Genomic DNA, 15423 nt, shown 5'->3' on the forward strand with positions numbered 1-15423 from the left:
GGTTTTTGTATTTTTAGTAGAGATGGGGTTTCATCATGTTGGCCAGGTTGGTTGTGAAATCCTGACCTCAAGAGATCCACCCACCTTGGCCTCCCACAATGCTGGGATTACAGATGTGAGCCACTGCGCCCCGTCCTCCAACCTCTTTTGCATCTAGAACACAGGCATATGACCCAGGCTTTGTCAGTCAGCTACAAAAAGGTACCTAACACTTTTAACTGGGAATTAGTGACAAGAAACAAGGCCCATGGAATAAATCTGGTGATGATGGTGGAAACTACACTTTGTTACCAGGGAAAGCCATAGTAGAGCTTATAATGTAGTGTATGGTACCCAGATCCTGGTTAGCAAAGTAGACTTCAGTAAGTGTGCCTGGTGATGGTAGTCGTGCTTAGCTCACAGAACCAGCTTTATATTGTTATATCAGTCTATTCCTGACTGCATAGCCTGGTTCTCTGGCCACCTTGGAATTTCTATGAGTCTCTAATATCCTTCCATACATTTCTTTTTTACTTAAATTAACTAGGGTTCATTTACACTGTTTGCAAGTAAGAACTCTGTGCCAAAGCCTTGAACTTGAAAGGAAGGGACAGGGAGATTTCCTGTCTGTGTCCAAGAAGTGCTAGATCCATGAGATTAATTCCAATTCTAAATTCTTGGGCTAATTTCTGAACAAAAATGACCTGGAGATGTAAACTATGCTTATTTCAAAGTCCTGTTTTCCATATTTGTATTTTCAAAATTAGTATTCATAAACTTCTTCGTATTATTTTGGGCTATTTTATTTTCTGCATTCATGGGAGGGAAGACTAATTAGTTATATCCTTCTGGAATCCTCTTTCTTTGGCTTCCTTTAATTTAAAGAGCAGGTTCTTGTACAAAGATACTACCTTCCCTCTAGATTTAAGATCTTATTAGGCTCCTCAATATATCATTGATATATCATTGATGAACAATTCCTCTCTAACTAAGATCACCCCTCATTGGTACAGCTGAAATATTTAATTATTAACCACAATCTTAAGAATATATTTGTTTTTGGGGAAAACAATTTTTTTTTTTTCTTTGAGACGGAGTCTCACTCTGTCTCCCAGGCTGGAGTGCTGTGGTGAGACCAGAGCTCACTGCAGAGCCTCCCAAGTAACCAGTACTACAAGTGCATCCCACCACACCCAGCTAATTTCTAAGTTTTTTGTAGTGACAGGGTCTTGCTCTGTTGCCCCGGCTGGTCTTGAACTACTAGACTGAAGCAACCATCCCATCTCGGCCTTTCCAAAGTGCTGGGATTATAAGTGTGAGCCACCATGCCTACACTTGGAGAAATTTTTGATATCTGTTTAGTAATAATACTTTCAATAAAATATGTAATCAGCATTTTAGGAAGTCAGCTATATTGCATCTAAGAAAGGGCTTCTAAAATTTACGTGTTTCTTAGTAGCTGTACAAAAGTAAGGTGAAAATGTGTTTATAATTTTCACCACTCCCATCTGTCCAGTACTAGTGCCAGGCTAATCTCAGAAGAATTGTTAAAAATGTAGCTACTTCTCTAAAATGACTTTCCATTTTCACCTCTTTGGCTACCCTTCCACTCTTTGTGGAAGTTCTGAATCTTCACCAACTACTGCCAGTTTTATTTCCTAGAAATTATTCTTATAATTGTAGTTAAGTTTGTTTTTCTTTTTTATTGACATGTTGGGTACAATGCTCTTTATGATGACTACTAGCAGAGAAAATCCATCTTCCAGCACCTTTGTAGGTAAAAATGGTGATTGACTCCTGGAAATAGTTAGCTTATTGTTTACCTTGATGAAAATTGCTTAATTTTTACAAATAGGAGACATGGGGTACTCTTATTTTTTCTTGTTTAAAGGCTAGTCTTCTATGATGCCAGTATACACATTTAAAAGCAGCTCACTTTGAATATCAGTTTAAAAGCAGCTATTAGACTTGAAATTTCTTTGTGTGAGATGTTGTCATTAGACTTATGCAGATTCAGGCTTTGCCTTTGCTTGTGAATTATCAGAAACTTTCTGTTTAGATCATGCTTTGTCAGTATGTTTTTGGTGTTTCAAGTTTTATAGTCCCTCGAGTGTTATTACCTAGGGATATTCTCTTTGTCATTAGATGGGTTTTAGAGACGCTTTGGATGGAAAATTCTCACCCTAGAACATCTTTTCTGACTGTCTTGTTTTCCCCCTTTTGTTTTAAGACATGATATACATTTTTAATTATACATTACTCAAAAACTAAGGTTGGAAATGCACGTTTGTTGTCTCATTGGGGAAATTTTGAGAAATTGAAGTTAAATCCTCAACATTTGCAAGGGAATACCATATTATCTGCATAGCCTGCAGAACCATTAGCCAATTAAACCTGTTAAATTAAGGTTTCAAAATAACCATCATATCTAGGTGATGGGTACATGAAGGTTTACTATGTTTTCCTATCTGCGTATCTTTTGATACATTTGATTTTCTACGTAATAAAAGCTTATAAAGAAAACATTTTATGTTAGTCTAATGTAACCCTGGGACCTAGGCAATTCACTGCACTTCTTTGAGCTTCAGTGTCCTTATTTGTAAAATAGAAATCATTTATAGGATTAGGATTTTATCAGGAAATGAATGCTCTAGTGTTCCAGTGTGGACTTGAAAGTACTGTTCACATGTTGAGTATTAATTAAAAAGGATTTTGTGCAAGTGTCACTCAATATTGATTAATCAAAAAAGAATGAGAGAGATTTGTATAATTGTTTTTTGTATTAAAATAATGTAGGATCATGGAATCTGAGAGAGGGGATGGACTACCTTTAGGAGGTGGTCACTTAGGAAATGGTGGAATGAAAGCAAGCATAACTTGGGGCAAGAGACCCTTCAATTTCTGTGTTAGAGAAGGGAATAGTGAACTTAGTTAAATATAGATTATGTTAGGTCATTTTCATATTGCTATAAAGAAACACCTGAGACTGGGTAGTTTATAAATAAAACAGGTTTAATTGGCTAATGGTTCTGTAGGCTATGCAGGAAATATGGTACTGGTGAGACAGGAAATTTTTCCTGACCCCTTCACCAACAGGGGTGCCTTGCTTACTCAGCCCACAGCTCTCAACCCCTCGTGGGAGGGGGAGATGCAGGTGAGTGGGTGCAGGAGTTGGGGCAAGTACTTCTGGGTACCAGCAGGAGCAAAACTCTGTGTGGGTCTGCAGGGCAGCATCGGTTGGGGAGTACTCATGACCCCTGAAGCCTCAGAGGGCATGTGTTACAGTATGCTCTTTTAGCTTTGCTGTCACAGATGGCTTAAGTGTTAAATATCTCAGTGGGCCCTCTGTCTTTTTGTGTGAGGTGATTGCTTTCCACCAGTGAGGGCAGAGGGTAAGTATGACAGCCTTTAGCATCAGCACCCATGGCACTGGAGCTCTTTTTTGGCATCCAGGAAAAACCAGATCGCACAAACTAATTGCAGGGTGGTGAATGCAGAGGACTTTATTGCCCATGGAAGTGGCACTCAGTGGGAAGGGAAGTTGGAAAGTTGGGGGCAGTGGGAAGGTATTCTTCACTTGAAGTACAATCGTGTCTGGCTGGACTCTTCTCTGAAGTCATGCCATCAAGCCATCCCTCTGAAATAAAACTGCTTCTCTCCAACATTCAGCTGTTTCTTCTTTTCTCCTCTTCTCTGCTCTCTGCCAGTGGAGCCTGGGGTTTTTATGGGTACAGGATGGGGGATGGGGCAGGTCAGGGGTGGTTTTGGAAAAGGCAGCTTTTGAATGGGAAAACAGGAATGCATGTTCTCACTTTGGGCTGTGGTTCCAGGCTTGAGAGGTGGGGCTTCACCAGAGACCTTGACCTTTTCTGCCTAGGATTTCTTTGCCTCCTGTTCCTATCACTGGCATCTACTTGGCTTCTGGAGAGGCCTCAGGGAGCTTTTACTCATGGCAGAAGGTGAAGTAGGAGCAGGCACATCACATGGTGAAAGCAGGAGCAAAGAGAGAGAGAGTGGGAAGATGCCACACACTTCTAAACAGCCGAATCTTATGAAAACTCACCGTGACAGCACAATGCCAAGGGGATGATGCTAAACCATTCATGAGAAATCCTCTCCTGTCACCCAATCACCTCCCACAAGACTCCACCTCCAATATTGGGGATTATAATTCAATATGAGATTTAGATGGGACAACATCCAAACTATATCATCATAGAGGATAACTGTTTAACTGTTTCTTTGTTGGGGGACATCCTTGATACTATCTTACTTAATATCAGTTTTGCTGTCACTGGAGAAAGGAGAGTAGACTGGCTTCTCAGGGAGTCTCAGGGGAATTTATATCTGCTATAAAGGATCGATTTTCAGACAAAACATTATGATAACTTAATTCTAACTAATAGCAGATAACATTTATTCAGAGTTTACCATGTGCCAAGAAATGTACAGTTTTTAATATAAATTATCACATTTCTTTCTCAAAAGTACATAAATAAACAGTGCTATTTTTTTTCATTACATGGATAAGGTAGGAAATTACGGCTCAGAGAGGTTAATACTTTGCCTAAAGTCATATAACTAAAAAAGTGATAGAGCTAAGAATAGAAATTGCTAGTCTAACTCTACAACTTGTGCTTTGTATTGTACCATATTGGGCTCTTTACAGCAATTATTTCAGTCTATATTCTTAACTTTTTTAATTTTCTTACCTCTTTCTATACATTCCTTTAGTGTGCTATATGAGCAGATATATTTGAGATTTTATTATAACAGTCCTGAAAGTCCATTTTTAGAAGTAGAAAGAACATAAGCAAAAATATATCAATACATGTAAGTAATTAAATATTGGGTTAGTAATGGCTAGAGCTGCTATAACAAATACCATACACTTGCTGGCCGAAAGCAACAGACATTTATTCTCTCACAGTTCTGGAGGCCGGAAGTTCAAAATCAGTGGTTGGGTTGGTTTGGCAGGGTTGGTTTCTTCTGGAGGCTCTGAGGGAAAATCTGTTTCATGAATCTCTCCTAGCCATTGGTGGTGACTGGCAGTCCTTGGCACGTGGCTGTGTGACTCTAATCTTTGTCTATACCTTCACATGACTTTCCTCATGTCAGATAGCTATGGGCACCAGTAGGTGTGACTGACACTTTAATGGAGAGAATCAACCTGGTGAGTGGTGAGCTGGTTAAGTGGAACTCCGTTTTGAGGGCGTCTGTTCTTCTAATTGAGGAGGATTTCTTCTAATTAAGGAGGATTTTGGGCTACCCTAAATCCAGGATGATTTTATCTCAATTTGTTTAACCTTATGAAGTACATCTACAAAGAGTCTATTTCCAGATAAGGTCACATTCACAGGTGCCAGAGGTTAGGACTTGGACATATCTTTTGGGGACCACTATTTTTAAACCATACTATTTTGAGCATTTGTATTAAAGAAACAGATGAGAGAATACAATACAATATCTGGGTTTGAGATAATCTCAATTCACAGATTATTTAGTTTTAAGTGTGTTTTATAGAAGAATGTTATTGTATGTACATTATCTTAATGCCACAGTTATCCTCCAAAGATTTTAGACTTAAATTCCATTTTCTTTTTGCTACTTCTTTAGTAAAAATGTATGCTGCTGTGTATCTTTCTGTTAGCCCCAGGATATATACTATTACAGATGTACATTTAGTTCCTTATCACTTGAAAATTTGATATCTAAAATATCTTTTAAGAGACTCTAAATGGTAAAAATGTAACACGTATTTCAGTCCTAAAACAGTTACATAGAATGTTTCATGATATGAAATGCTACTACTAAATTTAACGAAGAGATAATGAATTCAAAAGATTGTCATGGCAAAGAAAATGTAATAATATTTGGTGATTGACTAAAATTGGAAGCACCTTAGAGAGAAAAGCCAAAGACACACTAAAGTTGACATAAAAAAAAACCTGGATGTTATTCTCAGCATTTTGCAAGATCTGTTCCTCTACTGAGTGGAATAGGAAAAAAATCTAAACAATAAAATGCGTGGAAGGGTGACCACAGCCTGTTTATTGTTAAGAGCCCTGGAGAGGATAACTCATGAAGAAATGTGGACAGCAAATTTTGAAAGTGCTTTTAGATATAAAAATAAGAAAGCCAAGAAGGATAGGTGATCTATACATATTTAAAGCAATCAATACATTTTTTTGACACAAAATTAAAATGTTTGTTTTTAAGCAGTTTAGTGGCACATTAGGGAGGCAATGTTAACTGAAGAATAAAAGCTAGTAGTGTACAGTTAGAACAGACGTCCTCTTATCTGATAGCATCATGACTATAGTTTATAAGGTAATACTAAAAGATCCTTAAAGCAAATAACAAAAAGATGCGTATCTACTTAAACTATTTTATTTTAACTAAAAGCTTACACAGATGCATTAATCCATGAAACTTTTCTTGTAAATTAAGGCTTTTCTTTGAATATGATTCTGCTGATTGGAGTTCTACAAAGACTTCCTTATGTGACAAATACCCATTACAGATAATCTCATTACTTCTTCAAAGGGTGGGAAAACTTAGGGACACCTATACTGTGATCTAAGTACAGATTTCTTCTATGTTTTAATAATTTCCTCTCAACTTTTTTATTTCTGAGACGGAGTCTCGTTCTATCTCCCAGAGGGGAGGGAGTATAGTGGCGTGATCTCGGCTCACTGCAACCTTCACCTCCCAGGTTTAAGCACTTCTCCTGCGTCAGCCTCCCAAATAGCTGGGACTGCGGACATGTGCCACCACGCAGGCTAATTTTTGTACTTTTAGTAGAGATGGGGTTTCACCATGTTGGCCAGGTTGGCCTCGAACTACCGACCTCAAATGAGCCCCTGCCTCGGCCTCCCAAAGTGCTAGGATTGCAGGTGTGAGCCGCTACGCGTGGCCCTCTCAACCTTTTGTAGCTGTTTTGCACATATATAATGTGGCAGTAGGGAGCAAATACCTGATTAAATTGTGATTGAATTAGAAAGAAGGAATGACGATGTATGCTTATTACGCAGCCAACTGTTTTTAGTACAGTAAGCCTGTGGAAGAATTAGTTGAAGACCACTGCTTGAATATAAATGGGGCAAAGTCTAGTACCTATGAGTGTTCAGATAGCTATGGGCACCAGTAGGTGTGACTGACACTTTAATGGAGAGACTCAGCCTGGTGAGTGGTGAGCTGGTTAAGTGGAACTCTGTTTTGAGGGCATCTGTTCTTCTAATTGTGCTTTAAAAGTGTTGCAAAAAGCTCACATAAAATTCAAGGGGAAAAGATTTGCAGAACCAATTAGATTTCAGCAAACTTTTAAGGACAAGATAGTAGAGGGATTTATGATAAGAAGGTGAGTATTTGTTTTGTGGGCTTGAGAAATTATTAATTCCTGGCATTTGTATCACAGACTGAAAGATGACGGGAGAGACATTTCCAGAATTGATTTCAGAACATGAGAGAGCATTTCTGTGACCACTGGGTCATCCAGTTGTGTGGCTATTCGTGGGTGGTCTTTTCCTTGGTGGCCATTCTCATCTCACTTGAGCACAGGCTGATTGTAGATGTGACACTCTTGGATTGTTTAAAACTGTACTCATTGCAAATACACACATGCACATACATATGCACACACAGAAACACATACACACATATATGTGTAAATATACACACATTTAGTTTAAGATCAAATTCTTTGAACAGATATATATTTCAAAATAAATAGTTATGTCTTGCAATGTACTTTTTAAAAATCATACTTTAAGTTCTAGGGTACATGTGTACAACGTGCAGGTTTGTTACATATGTATACATGTGCCATGTTGGTGTGCTGCACTCATTAACTCGTCATTTACATTTGATATATCTCCTAATACTATCCCTCCCCACTCCCCCCACCCCACGACAGGCCCCGGTGTGTGATGTTCCCCTTTCTGTGTCCAAGTGTTCTCATTGTTCAGTTCCCACCTATGAGTGAGAGCATGTGGTGTTTGGTTTTCTGTCCTTGTGATAGTTTGCTGAGAATGATGGTTTCCAGCTTCATCCATGTCCCTACAAAGGACATGAACTCATCCTTTTTTATGGCTGTATAGTATTCCATGGTGTATATGTGCCACATTTTCTTAATCCAGTCTATCATTGATGGGCATTTGGGTTGGTTCCAAGTTTTTGCTATTGTGAATAGTGTTGCAATAAACATACATGTGCATGTGTCTTTAAAGCAGCATGATTTATAATCCTTTGGGTATATCCCCAGTAATGAGATGGCTGGGTCAAATATTTCTAGTTCTAGATCCTTGAGGAATCGCCACACTGTCTTCCACAATGGTTGAACTATGTACATATACATACATTTAGTTTAAGATCAAATTCTTTGAACAGATATATCTTTCGAAATAAATAGATATGTCTTGCAATGTACTTTTTTTTTTTTTAAGTGTAGCTTTGCTATTTTAAAACAATTAGGATCTTATTTTCATGAGTAGTAAATTGTATGCCAGAACTCTGGGCAATGCTTATAAATATCTGCCTTCTTTAAAACCTCAGAGTATGTACTTTAGGCGCTGACCAAGGTTCACTTTTTGCTAACTAAGTATGGTTTTGAAAAATTGTCTTCCTTTTTGTTTTCATGACCAGTTTGTAGAGCTAGCTGTGAAGCAGATGGACCCCCTCGTCTCCATGCAGTTACGCAAGACCATTTCCCTAAATCATTAGCATCACACCACTCTCCTAAGCATTTTGCACTATCTGCCAGTTGCTCCTGCTGTCACAACAGAACACTTCAAATGGTTTTCAAGATCATTTTTACTTTACTGATTTTCTCAAATCCCTCTCACAAGCTTCACTATACCTTAGGTCGCTGTTACATTTCATAGGAGACTATGATAGGCAGCTATCTCAGAGGACGAGAAACAGGATAGAATGTACCCAGGAAGATAGGGGAACAATTTTTTTAAAAAAGAAATAATAACCATGGTCAAGTGCTGAAAGGTTAAGTAAAGGAGTGATTAAATATGATCATTGGATTGAGAGTTTGAGGGTTATTGTTGCCTATTGAAAATAGTTTTAGCTTGTGGTGAATATAAACTAAGTTGCTGTGTTTTCACCCGTATGTATGAAATGAGGAAATGTGAATATTGTTTGTGGACCACTCTTTCAAGAAGGCTAGCTGTGAATGGAAAGGGGCAGGATGAAGATAAGATTTCATTTAAGATTAAAAAGATGCAAGTGCATTTATAAAGAAGTCCATAAAGAGGGGTAGAAGTTTAGAAGAGAAGAGAAAATGATGTATTTTGGTCTTATTCCCTCTTCCTTAAAGTGTTCATACTCATTCATTCAAATCCTTATTAATAACAATAACCCCTAGTATTTCTTGCATATACTGAATGTGTCACTGTGTCTGATGTTATAGGAAGAGGACTATTCAAGCTCTTTGGAATTTATAGTTTAATGCCATAACAGAAAATGTGAATAGAGGTTATTCCTGCTTTGAGCATATTCTTTAGCAGAACTTAATATGGCCTATTTCTATGGAGAGTCATGATTTAATGGACCTATCTGGATAAATCACAGAGTGGAACTTCCTTTTAACCTTGACACAAAACCAGAAGTAATTCCTGCCTTACAGGCTGTAGTCCTAAGCAGTGTTTTATCAGGCTTCCATTAAGATGATATGGCTTAACCCAGGGTAGGGTTAAATCCATGTAATGATCAGTTGTGTTACAATGGGACGTTGGCTTGAGCCCAAAAATAAATCTCCAAGCCTTAGCAGAAATCTCCAGGTTAAAGGAATCCCCTGATGAGTCAAGTAATGCCTCCAAATGCTTATGACTGTAGTTGTTTAGTGGCTTCTAGACTTAAGTGTAAACAAATTTTTAATGAAGGCTAGTAACAGAGTCTTTAAGAAAACAAACAAGAAAAGGTTTTTAGATTTTTTACAACAATAATCATCTTTTTATTTCTTTTCTTTCTTTCTTTCTTTCTTTTTTTTTTTTTGAGACGGAGTCTTGCTCTGTCACCTAGGCTGGAGAGCAGTGACGCAATCTCAGCTCACTACAAGCTCCGCCTCCCCGGTTCACGCCATTCTCCTGCTTCAGCCTCGCGAGTAACTGGGACTACAGGCGCCGGCCACCAGGGCCGGCTAATTTTTTGTATTTATCCATGGTGAGTATTTGATAAATCATAGTATAAAAATTGTTTTACTTCCCAGCACTTTGGGAGGCTGAGGCGGGCGGATCACAAGGTTAAGAGATTGAGACCATACCGGCCAACTTGGTGAAACTCCGTCTCTACTAGAAATACAAAAATTAGCTGGGCGTGGTGGCGGGCGCCTGTAATCCCAGCTACTCAGGAGGCTGAGACAGGAGAATAGCTGGAACCTGGGAGGCGGAGCTTTCAGTGAGCCGAGATCGCGCCACTGCACTCCCAGCCTGGAGACAGAGCAAGACCCCGTCTCAAAAAAAAAAAAAAAAAAAGTTGTTTTACTTTTAGTGCATTGTTCTTTACAGCTGATAAAGCACTGCAATAAGCAGTATTGCTCTCGATTCACAACATCTCTGATCCATAGACAGAGGATGTATTGCTATTATTTTATCACAAATAAGGAAATTGGGACTCAGAAAAATTAGTAGCAATAGCTGACAGGTTGAGGGCTTTTGCACCAGGCATAATGTTAAGAAATTTACTCTATGCTATAGAAGTTATTATTAACTGGATTTTGTGGTTGAGAAAATTGAAAAGAAGTAACTTATTCAAGTGTATGTGACAGGTAAGTGACAGCCATAGCACAAATCCGGGGAGACGGACCCAACAGCACTCTGTTGTGATGTTGGGTGTTGTGATGCTGTGCTACCTTTTTAGGGTTTCCACATGTGAGTTGTTGTTGCTGTTTTTCCTTCTTCTCTGGGTCTTCTAATACAACTTCTAATAAAAATGAACTGTCAGAAGCAATGCATTTATTATGTAATATGGTTATCTAAATGTTCTCCAAAATGTTCAAAGAAAGTCAGTGGACCAACTTAATATATAGTCATGCTTTTAATTAGTACACGTGTAGTTTCAGCTTCTAGTCAGTGACTATCTCAAAGCTTTTTTTTTTTTTTTTTTTTTTTTTTTTAAGAGAGGGTCTTGCTCTGTCACCCAGGCTGGAGTGCTGTAGTGTGATCATGGCTCACTGCAACCTTAACTTCCCAGGCTCAAGTGGTCTTCCTACCTTATACTCTTGAATAACTGGGACTACAGGCACACGCCACCACGCCCAGCTAATTTCTTTGTCTATTTTTTGTAGACATGGCATTTTGCCATGTTGCCCAGGCTATTCTAGAATTCCTGATCTCAGGCAGTCTGCCCATCTGGAACTTTCAAAGTGCTGGGATTCCAGGCATGAGCCACCATGCCTGGCCTCAAAGCATTTTTGTTTGTTTTAATTGAAGAATTAACAGTCATTATCTGCTGACATGAATTATGGAACTTATTATCAACTGAAGCCAGCTTATGTTTATTTTACTATGAAAATATTGTAGATGTAGTAAATGTCAAAGAAATAAAGTTCAATTCAAATTCAAACTTATTGTGAAACTTTTGAGAAACTCATGAATTTATAAAGCAATTGAAAAACTTGTTATTCAAAATATTTATTATAATGAAACTTAATTGATATAATAGGAGTTATATTAATGTTGCATAACAATTTCTCTGATACTATTTTAAAATATATTTAAGAAAAATTTTAAACACATTGTTGAATAATATTCTGCTTTTAATAGATTCAGTGTCAGACCCAGAATATCAGGAATAGATTCAGTGTCAGACCCAGAATATCAGGAAGTCATCTGGTCAAGCCTGTAACTATTAACTGAAGCACTGGCCTTTTTACTGCCATTATCAACTAACAGTGGTAACACTGAAATATGTCATCCATCCAGTAATTGCTGGAGTATTATATGAATCTTGCCACATGATTTGAATGTAGTATGTTGCTGATATTACTCAGTGTTCATGTAGATTAAACATATATTTATGAAAACACCAATTCCTGTCCCATGAAGATGGGTATAAGGAGGAAGTTTTAGATAAAAGCGTAGTCTTGAATTTGTTTTCTAGTTGTGCATCTGAAACAAGCAGAATATCACAATACTGAAAAGTGAAAATGAAGAGTTATAATGTTTTATTTTGAAATAATTATAATTTCATAAGAGTTTCAAAAATACAAGAGAAGTCCCCTACGCTCATCACCCAGCTTTTCCAGTGGTAACATCTTACCTGACTGTAGTACTACTGAGGGACTTGAGCATCTGTGGATTTTGGTATCTGTAGGGGGTCTTGGAACCAGTCGCCCTCCGATACCAAAGGATGACCGTAGTTTATCTTCTATCAGTAAATGATCTAAAGCAATAGTTGCCTAAGTATGAACCTATTTTGCAAACACTGAAAAGTAATACCTTTTTCTCAATAGTAGATGGAAATTATTGAAACCTTCTGACATATCAAAAAAGTAAACATTAAAATATGTTTCAAAAAGAAAACTCATTATTGAAACCGTCTGACATATCAAAAAAGTAAATATTAAAATCTATTTCAAAAAGAAAACTCATTCACATTTCATCTTAAAACACAAATTAACCCGGAATGTATTCAAAGTTTTGATATTTTTTTAAACTTCCACAATCCAAGCAATGTCTCCACAAATGCATCATTTTAATGTATCATGTTCTGTTTATGCATTCATTGGTTGACAGGCATTTGGGTTGTTTCCACATTTTGTCTATTTTGAAATATGCTACTCTGAACATTTGTATACAAGTTTTTTATGGACAACATTTCTCTTGGATATAAACCTTGGAGTGGAATTACTAGGTCATATGGTAACTCTATGTTTAATATTTTGAGGGCTTGTCAAACTGTTTCCCAAAGTGGCTGCAGTATTTTACAATCCTATCAACAATATATGAGGGTTCCAATTTCTTTTCATGCTTGTCAATACTTGTTAATGTATTGTAATTTTAGCCATCCTAGTGGTTGTGTAGTGGCATCTCTTTGTGACTTTGATTTGCAATTCCCTGATGACTAATGATATTGGGTATCTTTTCAAGTGCTTATTAATCATCTGTATATATTCGTTAGAGAAATGTGTACTCAGATATTTTGCTCAGTTTTTAATTGAGTTGTCTTTTTATTGTTGAGTTGTTCTCTATCAGATGTATGATTTGCAAATATTTTCTGCAATTCTGTGGATTGTCTTCACTTTCTTGATGTTGTCCTGTGAAACATAAAACTTTAATATTTTGATGAAAATATTTGATGATGTATATATTTTCTTTTATTGTTTTTCTGTTTGGTTTCATATGTGGGAAACTATTGCCTAATTGATCATGAAAATTATGGCTATGTTTTCTTCTAAGAGTTTTATGGTTTTAGCTGTTTCAGTAAGGTCTATAAACTATTGTCAATGAAATATTGTGTATAATATGACATAGGGGGTCCAACTTCATTATTTTACATGTGGATACCCAGTTGTACCAGCACCATTTGTTTAAAAGACTATTATTTCCCCAGTGATTTGTCTTGGCACTTTTGCAAAAAATCAATTGACTGTACATACAAGGGTTTATTTCTGGATTTTCAGTTCCACTCAATTGATATATAGGCTTAGATTTATGCCAGGACCACACTGTCTTAATTACTTTAGCTTTGTAGTGCATTTTTAAATTGGGAAGCATATCTTCCAACTTTTTTTTAGTATTATTTTATCCATTCTGGGTTCCCTGTATTTTTATATGAATTTTGGGATCAGCTTATCAATTTCTTCAAGAAAGGCAGCTGAAATTTTGATAAGGATTACATTAGATCTGTAGATTAAGTTGGAGAATATTGCCATTTTAACAATATTAAGTCTACAGTGTATAAGCCTAGGGTATATTTGCCAGATCTTCTCTAATTCCTTTCAACAATGTGTTTTTAGTTTTCAGTGTACACATTTTGCACGTCTTTGTTACATTTATTTTATGTAGTTTCTTCTTCATATTATTATAAATGGAATGGTTTCCTTAATTTTATTCTTCAAATTGTTCACTGCCTATTGTTCACTGCCTATGTGTAGAAATATAACTGATTTTTATATATACATTTTACTGAACTCGTTTATTGTCATAGGTTTATTGTTTTTACTGGAATTTCTATATATGGGGTCTTGTCATCTGGGAATAGAGATAGTTATAGTTTATCCTTTCCAATGTGGATGGCTTTTATTTTATTGCTTAACTAAATTTGAGATTCAAATTTTATAGCATAACAGGTTTAATTGTAACACATTTTTGAAAAACATGATTATATTAATTTTGGTATCTGTTCCAGTACACATTTTCTGTACAACAGTAGATGAACCTGGAGAGCAAATCATTCTCATTTTGTAACATAGATGTCAGCAAATATTTATTGAATGCAACATTATTTCCAGGAATGTTCTAGGCATTGTAGAGTTTAGAAAGAAAATGAGCTTTGTTTATAAACTTAATTTCATAGAGAAGCCAAGTCTCAACATGCTTGAAATAGCTCCAAGGAAAATATAGTACTGAATACAAATTTGGTGGATAATGGGGAAAGTAATAGGATGTTTCAGACTAATGTAAGTATTAGGATGATGGAAAAGGCAGAAAATGGCCTTATTCTTTTAAAAAATGGTTGGAATTTTAAAATTAGCTCTTAGAAAAATAATTCAGAGGATGGAATATAGTTTCAGTAGGACTTTAAAAAAAGAGGACTAATTAGAAGTATTTTATGATTAGGCAGATGTAAAGTAGAAAGTTTAATTTTAATGAAAATAGAAAAAAAAAAGATGAGGAGAGAACTTTTGAGGGACAAAAAATAAGACTTGATGAAAGATTGATTATGGCAGAATTAAGGGGAAAGGAAAGATAAAAAATATGAAAAGAGGTCCTATGAATTGTTCAATGTACCAAAGCTTGAGTGACAGAAATAGGACTTAAAATATACCCTTCTGACTTCAAACCCTGTATTTATACCATGCTGCATTTCAGGAATAACTATGAAGGGTAGTAGGCTTTAATAGGTTCCCCCACATTTCAAATCGCATACCATTGATCCAACTCATGTTCCTAAGTAATGTTAAATTTTTCACTGAAGTGCACCTTATAGCACAGTAATGTAAACCCTTGCTGCATGCATTCTAGAGGTTATAGCCAAGAATGCTCATGATAAGTAGGAAAAAAGAGCAATATTTATATTAAAAATTTAAATGAATGTATTCCAATCTATAATATGAAACTTATGCATTCATTAGCTTTATGAGACCATGTTACATCAATTTGAGCATCCAAATGTAATCATACTGCAGGAGCAATTGTAACTTATGTAGTCATATCGTGTTCTTCTTCAATCATTTAATGTGAGAATTCCTGTACATGCTTCTTGTATTAAATT

General features: G+C 36.5%; 1 protein-coding gene across 25 annotated transcripts in view; it reads left to right on the top strand.

The window, feature by feature from the left end:
* Positions 1–15423, top strand: part of GULP1 (GULP PTB domain containing engulfment adaptor 1) — a 305123-nt gene that overhangs the window by 47566 nt on the left and 242134 nt on the right. For 5 of the 25 annotated variants that reach the window (XM_077956612.1, XM_077956627.1, XM_077956613.1 and 2 more), the window contains exon 2: positions 9985–10149. The exons of the other annotated variants lie outside the window; for them this stretch is intronic. The gene's annotated coding sequence lies outside the window, so the exon portion shown is untranslated. The remainder of the gene's footprint in view (positions 1–9984; positions 10150–15423) is intronic. 25 annotated transcript variants of the gene reach the window in all.

Source organism: Macaca mulatta, chromosome 12 (assembly GCF_049350105.2).
Source record: "Macaca mulatta isolate MMU2019108-1 chromosome 12, T2T-MMU8v2.0, whole genome shotgun sequence".
Lineage (NCBI taxonomy): Eukaryota > Metazoa > Chordata > Mammalia > Primates > Cercopithecidae > Macaca > Macaca mulatta.